At 36.2% G+C, this 12,058-nt stretch overlaps 1 long non-coding RNA gene across 1 annotated transcript; it reads right to left on the bottom strand.

Annotated features, from left to right (window-relative positions):
* Positions 1–10,377: 10,377 nt before the first annotated feature.
* Positions 10,378–11,951, bottom strand: LOC130216795 (uncharacterized). The gene is made up of 3 exons (XR_008835832.1): positions 11,764–11,951; positions 11,557–11,678; positions 10,378–10,488 (listed from the first exon to the last, which is right to left on the bottom strand). It is a non-coding gene; the product is annotated as an uncharacterized LOC130216795 (long non-coding RNA).
* Positions 11,952–12,058: the final 107 nt, after the last annotated feature.

Raw genomic sequence — 12,058 nt, 5'->3', positions numbered from 1 at the left:
TGAACTGAAGTTGACTGAATGTGAACACGGAATATAAATTTGATAAGGATACAATACTGAAAACAGTCTGCATGGACATTCAGAATGAACCTTGCATTTCTTTTGTATATTCTGATTTCTTTCTCACTTCTTTTGAAGGATGATGTAATGGGCTATATGCACATGGACCTTTAATTTTTAGCCAAGCAGCCCAAAGGCTTCCAGTGAACCGCCTTTCCATTACAAAATAGTGACGTTTAAGATCTGATTTCTATAAAAATCGGCGATCTTCACTGCCTGTTAGATATACGATATGAAGTGGGTCTCAGATCAGACAAGAAGCACTGCATTAAATTCCATTTCCCCCCTCCATGTCTTTAAAATATGAGTTTATTTTACCACAGTATTTTCAATAGAATTTCTGTGCTAGCCTGTTGCTACTGACGGCGCTAGTGGTTACAGTGGTCTTTCATCTCGTTTGACCCTTGAACAACTGAATGTATGCTTAAGTCTATTTAACTGAATGTATTGTAATAACATTACAAGATTGATGCTGTAAAAACAACCCTGTGAAATTGAAAATAGTCACATTAAGCTTTCACCAGAAGTTTTTTAAACTGTATAACGGGTTGGTATATTGGAAAATAACTTTTTGAAATAACTTTAAACTTTTAGTATGAAATGCCATTTCTGCCCCAATTTTAAAATGTTAGTTTTTTTGTAATAATCTCAACAAATTTTATCTAATTATTTAAAAAAACGTTGCCAATTTAAACTTTGGCAATTCATAATTCCAACTTTCATTTCAGTTTTGCGTCAAACCGTTTCGCACATGACTTTATCCCTGTATTTTCAAGTTTACATATTGCAATTCAGCTTTTTTCAGCCTCATAATTCCAAAAGTCATGAACAGTCTCGCAATTCCGAGTTCATCCATCACTTCTCAGAATTTATCCTGCGCTGGGAGTTTGATTGACAGGTGATCTAACCAATCATTTCATGGTGCCAATGTTTCTATTGAAAAGACTTAAACTTATTTATAAGAAAATAATAACTAAAAAGTATACACTCCCTGACAAAAGTCTTGTCGTTGATCCCAGTTATAAGAACAACAAATAATTTGACTTCTAGTTGATCATTTGTAAAAGTGGCTGAATGTAGATTTTTCAAATGAATCATCTGTTGAACTGCATCCCAATCATCACAAATACTGCAGAAGACCTATTGGATCTAAGATTCTCACACATATCAGTCAGGATTAGTAAAGGAAAAATCGTGGTTTGGGGTTACATTCATCATGCAAGAGATATGAGGGGTGGATGGCAACATCAACAGGCTGAGGTATCAAGACATTTGTGCTTCCCATTACATTACAAACCACAGAAGAGGGCAAATTCTTCAGCAGGATAGCGCTCCTTCTTATACTTCAGCCTCTATATCAAAGTTCATGAAAGCAAAGGAGGTCAAGGTGCTCCAGGATTGGGCAGTACAGTCACCAGACATGAACAGTATTGAGAATGTCTGGGGTAAGATGAAGGAGGACTCAATGAAGATGAATTCAAATAATCTTGATGAACTCTGGGAGTCCTGCAAGAATGCTTTCTTTGCCATTCCAGATGACTTTATTAAGAAGTTATTTGAGTCATTGCAGAGATGTATGGATGCAGTCCTCCAAGCTCATGGGAGTCATTCACAATATTAATTCTCTTTCCACTGCACCATGACTTTATACTCTATAATCTACATTATTTCTGTTAAGCAACTTTTGTCAAAGCAAAGTCAGATCTTACTGTCATAATTAAATAATTAAAAATCAAGGCATGAACAGATTTTATTTTGGTAAAATAAGCGTAATTTAGAGTCTATTGCTTTTCATATAAGCAATTCTGATACCAAACTATCAACTAGAGGTTATTATTTGTTGTTCCTAAGCCTTGGATAAGTGACAAGACTATATTATATTTTGTCAGGTAGCGTACAAGTTTTAACCAATTTTCCAATCCTTTTTACTTGAGTATGATAAATAAGTTACATGGGGGGAAAATATCTAAATTGTAATGTATAAACTCTCAATTACAAGAAAAAAAAGCAGTGGTTACCTTTTTATTCTGTGTTGAAAACACCTTAGACATTTCTCTGTTTATGGATATAATGTGTCACGCTGGTACTGGGCTACTCCACAGCAGGGGTCAACATGACAGCTGTAAAACAATCCTAATATACAAAAAACCTAATATAAACCAAAGTGATTCCATTTAAGAGAAAAACAGCTTTCAAGATGTATTCATTATGTTCTCTCATTAAATACAATGTTAATATTTCTCAAAATTTCAATAGTGCAACTTAAAACTTCTATTTTTGAAATGATACCCAAGTAAACATTTATAATGCAACAATAATTTGTTAATGAAGTCATTCTGTATTGCTTTAAGAATAATAACTGCGCTGTTTGCTAGATTTAAAAAGTTAACAAGGCTAATTTTTCCTCAAGATTGACTGAAGCAATCAAACAGGCATCGTGAAAATAAGTTTATTAAGAAAATACATGCTAGGTCAGTGTGTGCCATGTACACTGATGTCATTCGCAGTTTAAACAATGAGCCCTATGAATATTTCGTGAAGGTTGCATCCTAATATTGTATAGCAGCAGGACACAATGTACGATGCTCTCATAATGCACAGGCACGACTGCAGGATCTTCATCCTTTTGCCACAGTTTAAAGTTCTACAAAGTTTTTCCTCTTTCAGGTGATTTTGCTCGCAGATCACAGGTCATTTCAGTCTCTCAGGACTACATAATAACATAAAACTCTAAATAAAAAAAAACATTACATACGTAAACAACAATACCATAAGGCTGATAATGCTAAAATATTTCTAATATCTTTTTTAGGATCATAATACGGCAACCTTTGTTCATGGTAAATTATTCATCACAACCACATTGCGTACCTAATATGTAAAGGAAATACTACACATAAGCAGGTCTAAATAAATATTTTGATTGTACATTTCATGGCTGTGATTTACACCTTCCTAAAAATAAAGCAAACTACTGTTCAAAAGTTCAGGGTTTGTAAGATGCTTTCAAAAGACGTCTCTTACAAATCACCATTAATCTAATGATAATACTGTAAAAATGTCAATTTAGTCGAATGTTGTTACTATTTTAAATAACTTTTCCATTTCAATATATAAAAAACATTATTCCAGTGATTTCCTAGTCATTACTCCAGTTTCAGTGTCACACAATTCTTCAAAAATTATTATCAAAGACAAAAACTTTTTTTACCTTGTACGTTTTTTAAATAAAGTTCAAATTAGGAATATATGTTTAATTATTTAAGAATATTTATTTGAAATAAAATGTAAAAATTCCCTTTTTTGATCAATTGGATGCATCCTTGCTGAATAAAAGTATTGATTTCTTTCCAAATCTTTTGAACAGTAGTGCAAATATTTTTGGCTACAAAGAGCGCAGTTATCTCAGCGTTAAAAGGCTCGTTCACACTACAAGCAACTCACAGCGGCAAAGCGACAAGCGACCGTTTATTCAACGGAGAGCGAGTGACTTCCAGCGACCTCTGTCTACGCGAGCGACAGCGACCGCTGGCGACCATAGATATTTACATTAGATGTCACCTACGTTATTGTTGTCTATTGGAAGGAATGCGTCAATAGAGCCGCCATTTTAGTACAGGGTAGCACTCCTTTGAAATGAATGCGGGACCAAGGTGCTGTGGAGGACTGGCCATCCAGAGCTAGAGATATACACACATATGTATATATGTTCGGGAGTTTTCCTGGTGGTCATTCCTGGAGCGATTCGTTTGTGAATGAAACTCCACGTTATGAATGACTAGTTTACTTAGCCGGCAATAATACAAGTTTCTATCACCGCAGTATCCTGTTGCCATATTTTATTTACATTGCTTGCTTATTTTATTCAACAAAACTAGAAGCCTAGAAGTTAGTGTGAGTTGGAGCTATTTTCCCTTATGGTCAGGGCAAGAGTAAGACTGTATTATCATTAATAACGTTACTTGTTTAGCACAAAAGTATGTAACATACAAAAACTAAATCTTACCTATGAAATGTGATGCCTCTGTGCTTTGTTTTCTTTGTTACTACACCCGTACACAGCGCTTAAGTCCGGCATCTTCACATTGGCTTTAATCTTGACTACTGCGATTGAATGACATTTGTCCTGGGAGCACTGTAGAAATATGGCAGAGCTATTGACGTATGCTCAGGGTCCGTATGCGATATCTAGTGTATATATCCATGGTTGGTGACCAGGTGGGAGTGTCGAGCAACGCAACAAAGTTGAAAATCCTTCAACTTAATGCAAATCAAGAGCGACTTTCTTAAAGGACAGCCAATAGGAGCATTAGTAGAGCTCACGTGATCCTCTCAGCTCGCTCAGAGGCCAGTTGTATTCGTGCTGTATATACCTACACACAGACCTGTGTTTGCAGCAGGTCTCCACTTAGAGCGACAGGCAGCTACAAAGTCACTGCTAGTCTGAATGAGGCGTAAGTGATATTTGCCCAGGTTTGGCTACAAAGAGCGCAGTTATCTCAACATATAGTGATATTTTGCCAGGTTTGGACCTAAAATCATCACACAAAAAAAACGTTTTTACATGTACTGGTCGGCATTTACACCAAAACAAACACTTAAAGGGATAGTTCAGCCCAATATTCAAATTCCCTCCTCGTTTACACACACTTAAGCGGTCCCAAACGTTTATGAATGTTCTCTTTCTGCTGAAAACGAAATATATTCTGAAGAATTTTGGAAACCAGCAGCCATCGACATCCATTGTTTGAACCAAAAACAATACTATGAAAGTCAATTCTTCAGTATATCTTCCTTTGTGTTCATCAAGAGAAAGAAACTCAAACAGGTTTTGAACAAGTTAAGGGAGCGTAAATGCAAGAATTTGAACTATCCCTTTAAATACTTACTGCTTCACCAAAGGCAATAGTGCATTTCAATTGTAAACACCTGCAGAAGGTACCATCTGTACATCAGATTAATAGTGCTTTAAGTGCTTTTCTATAGTCGTTCCATTATAAGGTAAATGTGTAAAAACACATATGGCATTCTTATAGATGGGACAAGGCTACTGAGTTTAGCATCCAATGAAGTGTAGTGCTTGCGGATTATATAAAATCCCTAAGCAAGTCAATGCAACTAAAGTCATCCCAGGTTAAAAATGCAGCAATAATGCCACTCTTCACACACTCTTAAAAATATTTGAAGTATAAGAAAATGAAGACTTAAAAAAATGAAACACAGAGTCACAGTGCCATAGAACCCACTCCTTGAGCAAGCCGTCTATGTTTAACCCACTTACAGTTCACTTAATAATAAAGTTTTTGATCGATCCAGTGACTTTTCAGAATTGGCAAACTCTGTGGTGGCATTTGACAGTCATCAGGCCTCATCGCTTGTGGCACTGAGACTCTCCTCCTGCTCTAACCTGCTGTTGGGATTCAGAGGGGAGGTCAGGTTCAGGTAGCCTATCTCAGTGGACTGTGAAACAGGCACAGATGAGGAGATCTCCATGCTCTTCACTCCAGATTCACCCACTTTGACTCTGCGGATGGCATCCAATATTCCCCATGAGTCACAGAGACCAGGCTGTGGACTAGAACAAGATGAAGTGTGTGTAATAAGCAAACATCGGTTTATGAGCACAGAAAAAAAATGATCAAATATTTGATGGCAGGTCTATACCATTTTTATTATAAACTTTATTCTAAACTAAAATTGTAAACTTCTAATTACATGACAATGGAATTTGGGGGCATTTACTGTCACTTTTATTACATTTATTAAATCCTTGGTGAATAATAGCATTCGTGTCTTTGGAAAAAAAATGCACTGACCCCAAATATTTCAAGAGTAGTGTACACTGAATACCACACTTAAAATTAGTGCTGCAGAATATATCGTTTCAGCATAGATATCGCAATGTGCGTGTCCGCAATTGTTACATTGCAGGACATGCAATGTTAAATTGGGATTATAGTTGATGAATAATTGAGAATACATGAGATGTGTGGAGTCATTGCAAAGTAAAACATCAGAGTGAAAGTTTAATCATTTGCATGAATTTTAAAGGCATTTCAAAAGAGTTAAACTTTAAAAGCATTCGCAAACAAAAAGACTCATTCATTCATTTTCTTTTCGGCTTAGCCCCTTTATTAATCAGGGGTTGTCACAGTGAACCGCCAACTTATCCAGCACATGCTTTACGTAGCAGATGCTCTTCCAGCTGCAATCCAACACTGGGAAACACCCATACACTCTTGCACACACTCACATACACTACGGCCAATTTAGCTTATTTGATTCACCTGTACCGCATGTCTTTGGACTGTAGGGGAAACCGGAGCACCCGGAGGAAACCCACGCAAATACAGGGAGAACATGCAAACTCCACATAGAAATGCCAACTGACACAGCCAGGGCTTAAACCTTCTTGCTGTGAGGCAATTGTGCTACCCACTGCGCCACCGTGCTGCCAAATTTGAAGACTATATAGTGTTATTTTACATTTCATTATTCAAATTTTTGTACCTTGTAAATTTCTGTTTGACTCTATGGAAAACCATAAATCACTGTTTATTTAACTTTCTTCCTTGCTCTATTGTAATTATTTTTACCAGCAATTTGTTTTTGTTTTAGAAATGCTTCACACCAAAACCACCCTCAATCAATCTAAATCTAACTGATTTCTTTCCAAATAAAGCTTTTGGATCTGGTGACAGTGTATTCATATCGCAATATATATCGCAGCACAAACAAAACATGGCAATGTCAGATTTATTCAATATCGCACAGCCTACTTAAAATGTATTAAAATACAAAAAGTACGATTTTCTATTGTTGTTTTTTCTCAAACCTAACACTATTCTCAAACTGAAATATAGAGAATATTGAAAAAGTTGGAATACCGAAAAAAAAAAAATATATATATATGCACGTCATGATTTTGCCACATACTATGCGATTCTGGATTAACATCTATGTTGATCCTGGAACATCATTTTAGTTTGAAAATGTAATTCATACCTATTCCTTCCCTACCCCCAAAACCCAACCATAATTGTAAATTACTCCCAATCCGAGAGTAATAATTGTTGGATAACAATCATTTAGAAGTGCATAAACCTAACTATAAGGCTAGAGTGATTTATATTTCTGTGTCGAGCGATCATCGTGATCTACGGAGCCTGTCTTGTTCGTAGTTGTGCATTTATTCATTATTATTATTTTTTTGTTTTTTACGTAGAAAAGACATTTGAAATTTAGCATGAAAATACACTTTTTTAACATTTTAACTCTTCCCCCTCCCTCCCCCAAAGCATCGGATTCAGTTGAACAGGTAAATGTATTGTTATACATGGGCTAAGGCAAAGAAATACATATACTGTATTCCACATAAAAAAAATACACATATACATATATCAATCAATTAACTAATAGCGTGAGAGGTATTTGCTTGTGCCATTGTATAGTTATGATCCAAAAATTGTATAAACAGATCCCAAATTTTATGGTACTCCTTTATTTGCCCTTTATACTGTAGGTGATTCTTTCCAGTGCAATGTAATGTGTCAAATCTTTCAGCCAGTGATCAATCAATGGACTTTCTATGTTCTTCCAATAGAGTGCTATCAAATGCCTTGCAATAACAAGACACATATCAATCGTTTTAGTTTTATAACCTGGTAATGACAAACTTACTGGGAATAAACTCAACGCACATATTTCAGGTGTAACTGGAATTGGTTTTCAAATAATTGAGGAGATTAATGTTACTACATTTTGCCAGAAAATCTTAATCACCTCACATTCCCAGATACAACGAAAGAATGTTCCTTTATGTTTTTGGCATTTGAAACATATATCTGGGATGTTTGGGTGAATTTTGTTTAGTTTTCAGGTGTGATATAGGTGCACATTGCCCAGTTATATTGGATCATTTTAAATCTAGTATTAATTGACAAGTTCTGGGCTTTAAACACATATTAGGCTCCATTTTAAATCTGTCAGGTCATACTGTAAATCTGTACACCAAGAATCTTCTTAGATTCTGATGTTTCTTTAGAGCCATTGACTCATTTTCTATAAAACAAGGAAATATAATTTGTGATAGGATTCTGATAAAACATAATTTTTCTTATTCAGCTTGTGGAGGTCTAGTCAGTGAGTAGTTTTGCTTGACATTAATATAGCTGCGAAATTGTAAGTATTTTAAAAAAAGTTGTGCATTTAAACTTCTGCGTGCTGTTTGTGTAGCTCTGCACTAACACTTCTGAAACGCTAGCTGGCAGTAAAGTTATGTTCCTCTGTGTGTTTTCTTCGCAGATGTTTTGTTTTTTTTCTGAACGCTACCTTAATGTACAAGTAACTAAATCTCGCTCATTCTGAGGCTGGGACCGGCGGACGTGCAAACAACTTTAATCATAAGGTAAACACAAAACAGCAGTTTCCATCTAGAACTACTTTCTCAGTCCTGCCTACACTGGTCACAACTACCAAGCTGACCAATCACAAAGCTTGCGTATGCATCATTGCAACGTGTAGTTACATTTTTGAGAGGTATAAATCAGCCTTAAACTTAACATAAACGGTAAACATATCCCTCAATTTTGATTGGCTGATTAGAATGTTGTTCCAGGATCAACATAGACGTTAATCCAGGAGCATGTCCTATTTGGTCAAATCAGGTTAGGGAAAATATATACCTTGGAGTTGATGTCCGCAACAGACCATCATGATGAGCTCCAGATGGAAACATTTTCTTGACCTCCTAGGACAAAAAGACACAAAATTAGCATCATCTGTGTACTACAAAAAGTTCAAAGTTTTCTTTAAACGGCACCTAGGTTACCCCTTTTTCCAGATATAAGTATAAGTCTCAGATATTATACAAGTCTTTGTGCATCTAGAATATGTCTGTAAAGTTTCAGCTCAAAACACCCATCAGATATTCATTATACCTTTCATAAGTTTCTATTTTATAGCTCTGAGCAGCAGGTAGCGTTTTTGTGTACTGCTAGTCCTTCAGGCCCACCGTTTCCACATGCCTGTCAGAGTGCCTTAATCTCCTTCCTCGGCTGCGTCAAACAAGACATAAAGGAAGCAGATCTCACATAACGTTTGTGAGAATACTACAGTAAGAACTTTACCAATGAGTATTTGATGCATTTGTTGTGGAGTTGCAATGATGAGTCACACACAATGTCGTTACAAAGTTCACGCACACACAGACAAGCGTGCGCGTTTAGCTTTGCACTCTTTTTTCCCGCAAATGTGACAGGATACAGGTTAATATCCACTGCTGTATGAATATCTGTTATGTTAATGTACAAAATAAACCTGATTTAACGCCCACAAATCGGGATTAAATCATCTTTATAATTGTTCTGACATGCGGCTGTGCTGATGAAGTAAATCTAAAGTAAATCGCTGTAATTCATTACACATATGCACTGTTTTAAAAACATTTTAAAACTTGTAAAACTCACTCTTGATCACATTTGATAATGATTGATGATCACAGCAAACTGAACAGACCTTTTATTCACGATTGCTTTGCGCACGTCCTGTCTTGTTGTTATGATTATACGCGTTACTACGGAGACATATTAATACGCAGCTGTCAATCAATTTGGTGGGCGAAGAAACCGCACTCCTACATCAAGTCGGTCTCAAAACCGCTCCAATTGGTCCACCGTTTTATGTTGTTAAATTAAAAAAAAAAAAAAAAAAAAAAAAAAAAAGGACTGGGTGTGTTTATATCACCCCGATATGACGCTCTATACACTACACCTACTCACATGTCTATCCAAACAGCTTAAAAAGTAGATTTTTCACCATAGGTGCCCTTTGAATAGTAATATAAAATTGAAGTAGCTCATCAGAGGTGTACCTCAACAGTACACACCGACTGAAGGTTTCTCAATGCACGATCTAAAATTCCTATCTGATTGGCCAGTGTTAGAGTTTTCTCCTGCAGCTGTTTGTTCTCCATTTCCAAGAATTTAACTCTAAGAAAGAACGGCACAAAAAAATTAGTTAGCATGTTTTCTGTGCTTTCCTGTTTATGTAAAATAGGTTTAAAGGGATGTTTACCTCTGCTGGGTTGTAGTGGCAGTTCTCAGTCCATTGTTGCCCATCTCCTCTGCCTCACTTATTCGCTGAAGAAGTTCTCGTCTCTCCAGGAGCAGTTGCTCGTTTTCTTCTGTCACAGTCCTAATCCAGTCCTTCTCCTGCTCATAGTGTGACACACTCAAGATAAGTGTATAGGTGATACTTGTAGTGTTAAAAGTTAGAAAATACTTACTTTCTCTGAGAGACTTGTTTGCAAGAGCCAGATCGTTCTCCAGCTCCTGGATTCTGTGCTCATGTTGGCTGACTGTCTTCATGAAGATCTGTTTAGCTTTGCGCAACTTGGTTTTCTGCTGTGACTGTTTTTCATTGTATCTCCTACAGAACATGAGTTAAAATGGTCTATTTTAGTGCAGCACAATATATAGTTTCAGCATTGATATCGCAATGTGCACATTCACAATAGTCACATCGTAGGATCTGCTGTCATATCAGGATTATAGTTGAGGAGATTAAAACAAATGATTGTGGAGTAATTGCAAAGTTTAACCATAAAGTTACCAAAAAAATTTAAGGCCTGTGACTGTGTACACATTTCAAGGCAGATTAAAGCATTCAGGCAGAGGAAATTAAAATTTTTGTAACTTCAAGAAAGATTCATTGCGTGCAGTATGAAGATTAATGTTATTTATTTTACATTTAATTCTTCAATTTGTGTACCTGAATACTATTAGACTCCCAAAATAAACATAAAGCATTTATTTCATTTGCATCATTGCTTGTGATTTGGTTTATCACATTTTATGCAGATGCGCTCCGCTACAAAATCATCCTATTATCGTCCAAAATCGTCCTAAAGTTATTATTTCCAAATAGAGCTATTCATTTCATGAGTTAAAATTATACCCAATATCTTTTCAGCCATAGTCTTTTTGATATAATAGTCATTAACATTTAAAATCAGAAGAGAATCATACAGTTGTGGACTAGTTTCAGAAAAACTGGTCATAATACACTGAAAACAGACTAAAAACACAACAAATTAATGCATAAACTTGTGCTAACTTGCTAGAAGCAGCATGACAAATTAAAATTAAAAAAATTAAAATATGACAAAAATATGTTTGTTCTACAATCATGTTTCCAGATTGTTTTTATAGAAATTATTTATAGTCCTGTAAGATGAAGTGAAGACCACAACTCCCATGATTCCACACAGTCATGGCATCATTAAATTACACTTTTGTTTGTTGTGAATATGCACCCTCTAGTGGAGAAAGTGCCTTTAAAGTTTAAATATTATGTTTTTCAGGTCCTCAAAATGTTGCAGACATGTAAATAAAACACAAAATGCACAATTTTCTTCTGTGTTTAGCTGCAAATTGCCAAAAATGTATGTAACCTAAACCAAGTGTACTGTTATTTTCACCCACTGAGGAATAATACCTGATGTTTGTGTCAAGCTGCTGGACGACCAGCTTCAGCTCTTCCTGCAGTCTCTCAGACTCGTGCTGGGCAGCCAGCAGCTGTTCTTCTAGCCTGTGGCAGCTCTTCTGACCACTTCTCTGCTGCAGGGCACATCAGAAGTTCATGGAAATCAACTCCACTCACATTTTATTTTAACAATTTGTATGACGCTATTACCCCACAAACCTCTTCTCTAGCAGTGTTAAGTTCACTCTCCAGGACCTGCAGCCGAGTCTCCAACTCCTGTACACGGTGAGATATTTCCAAGTTTGTGCGTATCAAACTTGCCTCCTTTGCCCGCAATGACCGCACATGCTGCTGGAGTTCCTCATCCTTCTGCTCAAGTAATTTCCTGTGAGAAAACACAGAAAGTTAAATCCACTAGAGTTACATCACTGGCTACTGATTGCATTTACTCCTTAAGCAGACGTATCCAAAGTGACCTTAACAGTGAGGATAAAAGAAGCACTTCAAATCATCA

The sequence above is a fragment of the Danio aesculapii genome, chromosome 23 (genome assembly GCF_903798145.1).
Source record: "Danio aesculapii chromosome 23, fDanAes4.1, whole genome shotgun sequence".
In the NCBI taxonomy this organism is placed as follows: domain Eukaryota; kingdom Metazoa; phylum Chordata; class Actinopteri; order Cypriniformes; family Danionidae; genus Danio; species Danio aesculapii.
Note: the sequence above shows the minus strand (reverse complement) of the source record. Positions and strands in the feature narration are given on the sequence as shown.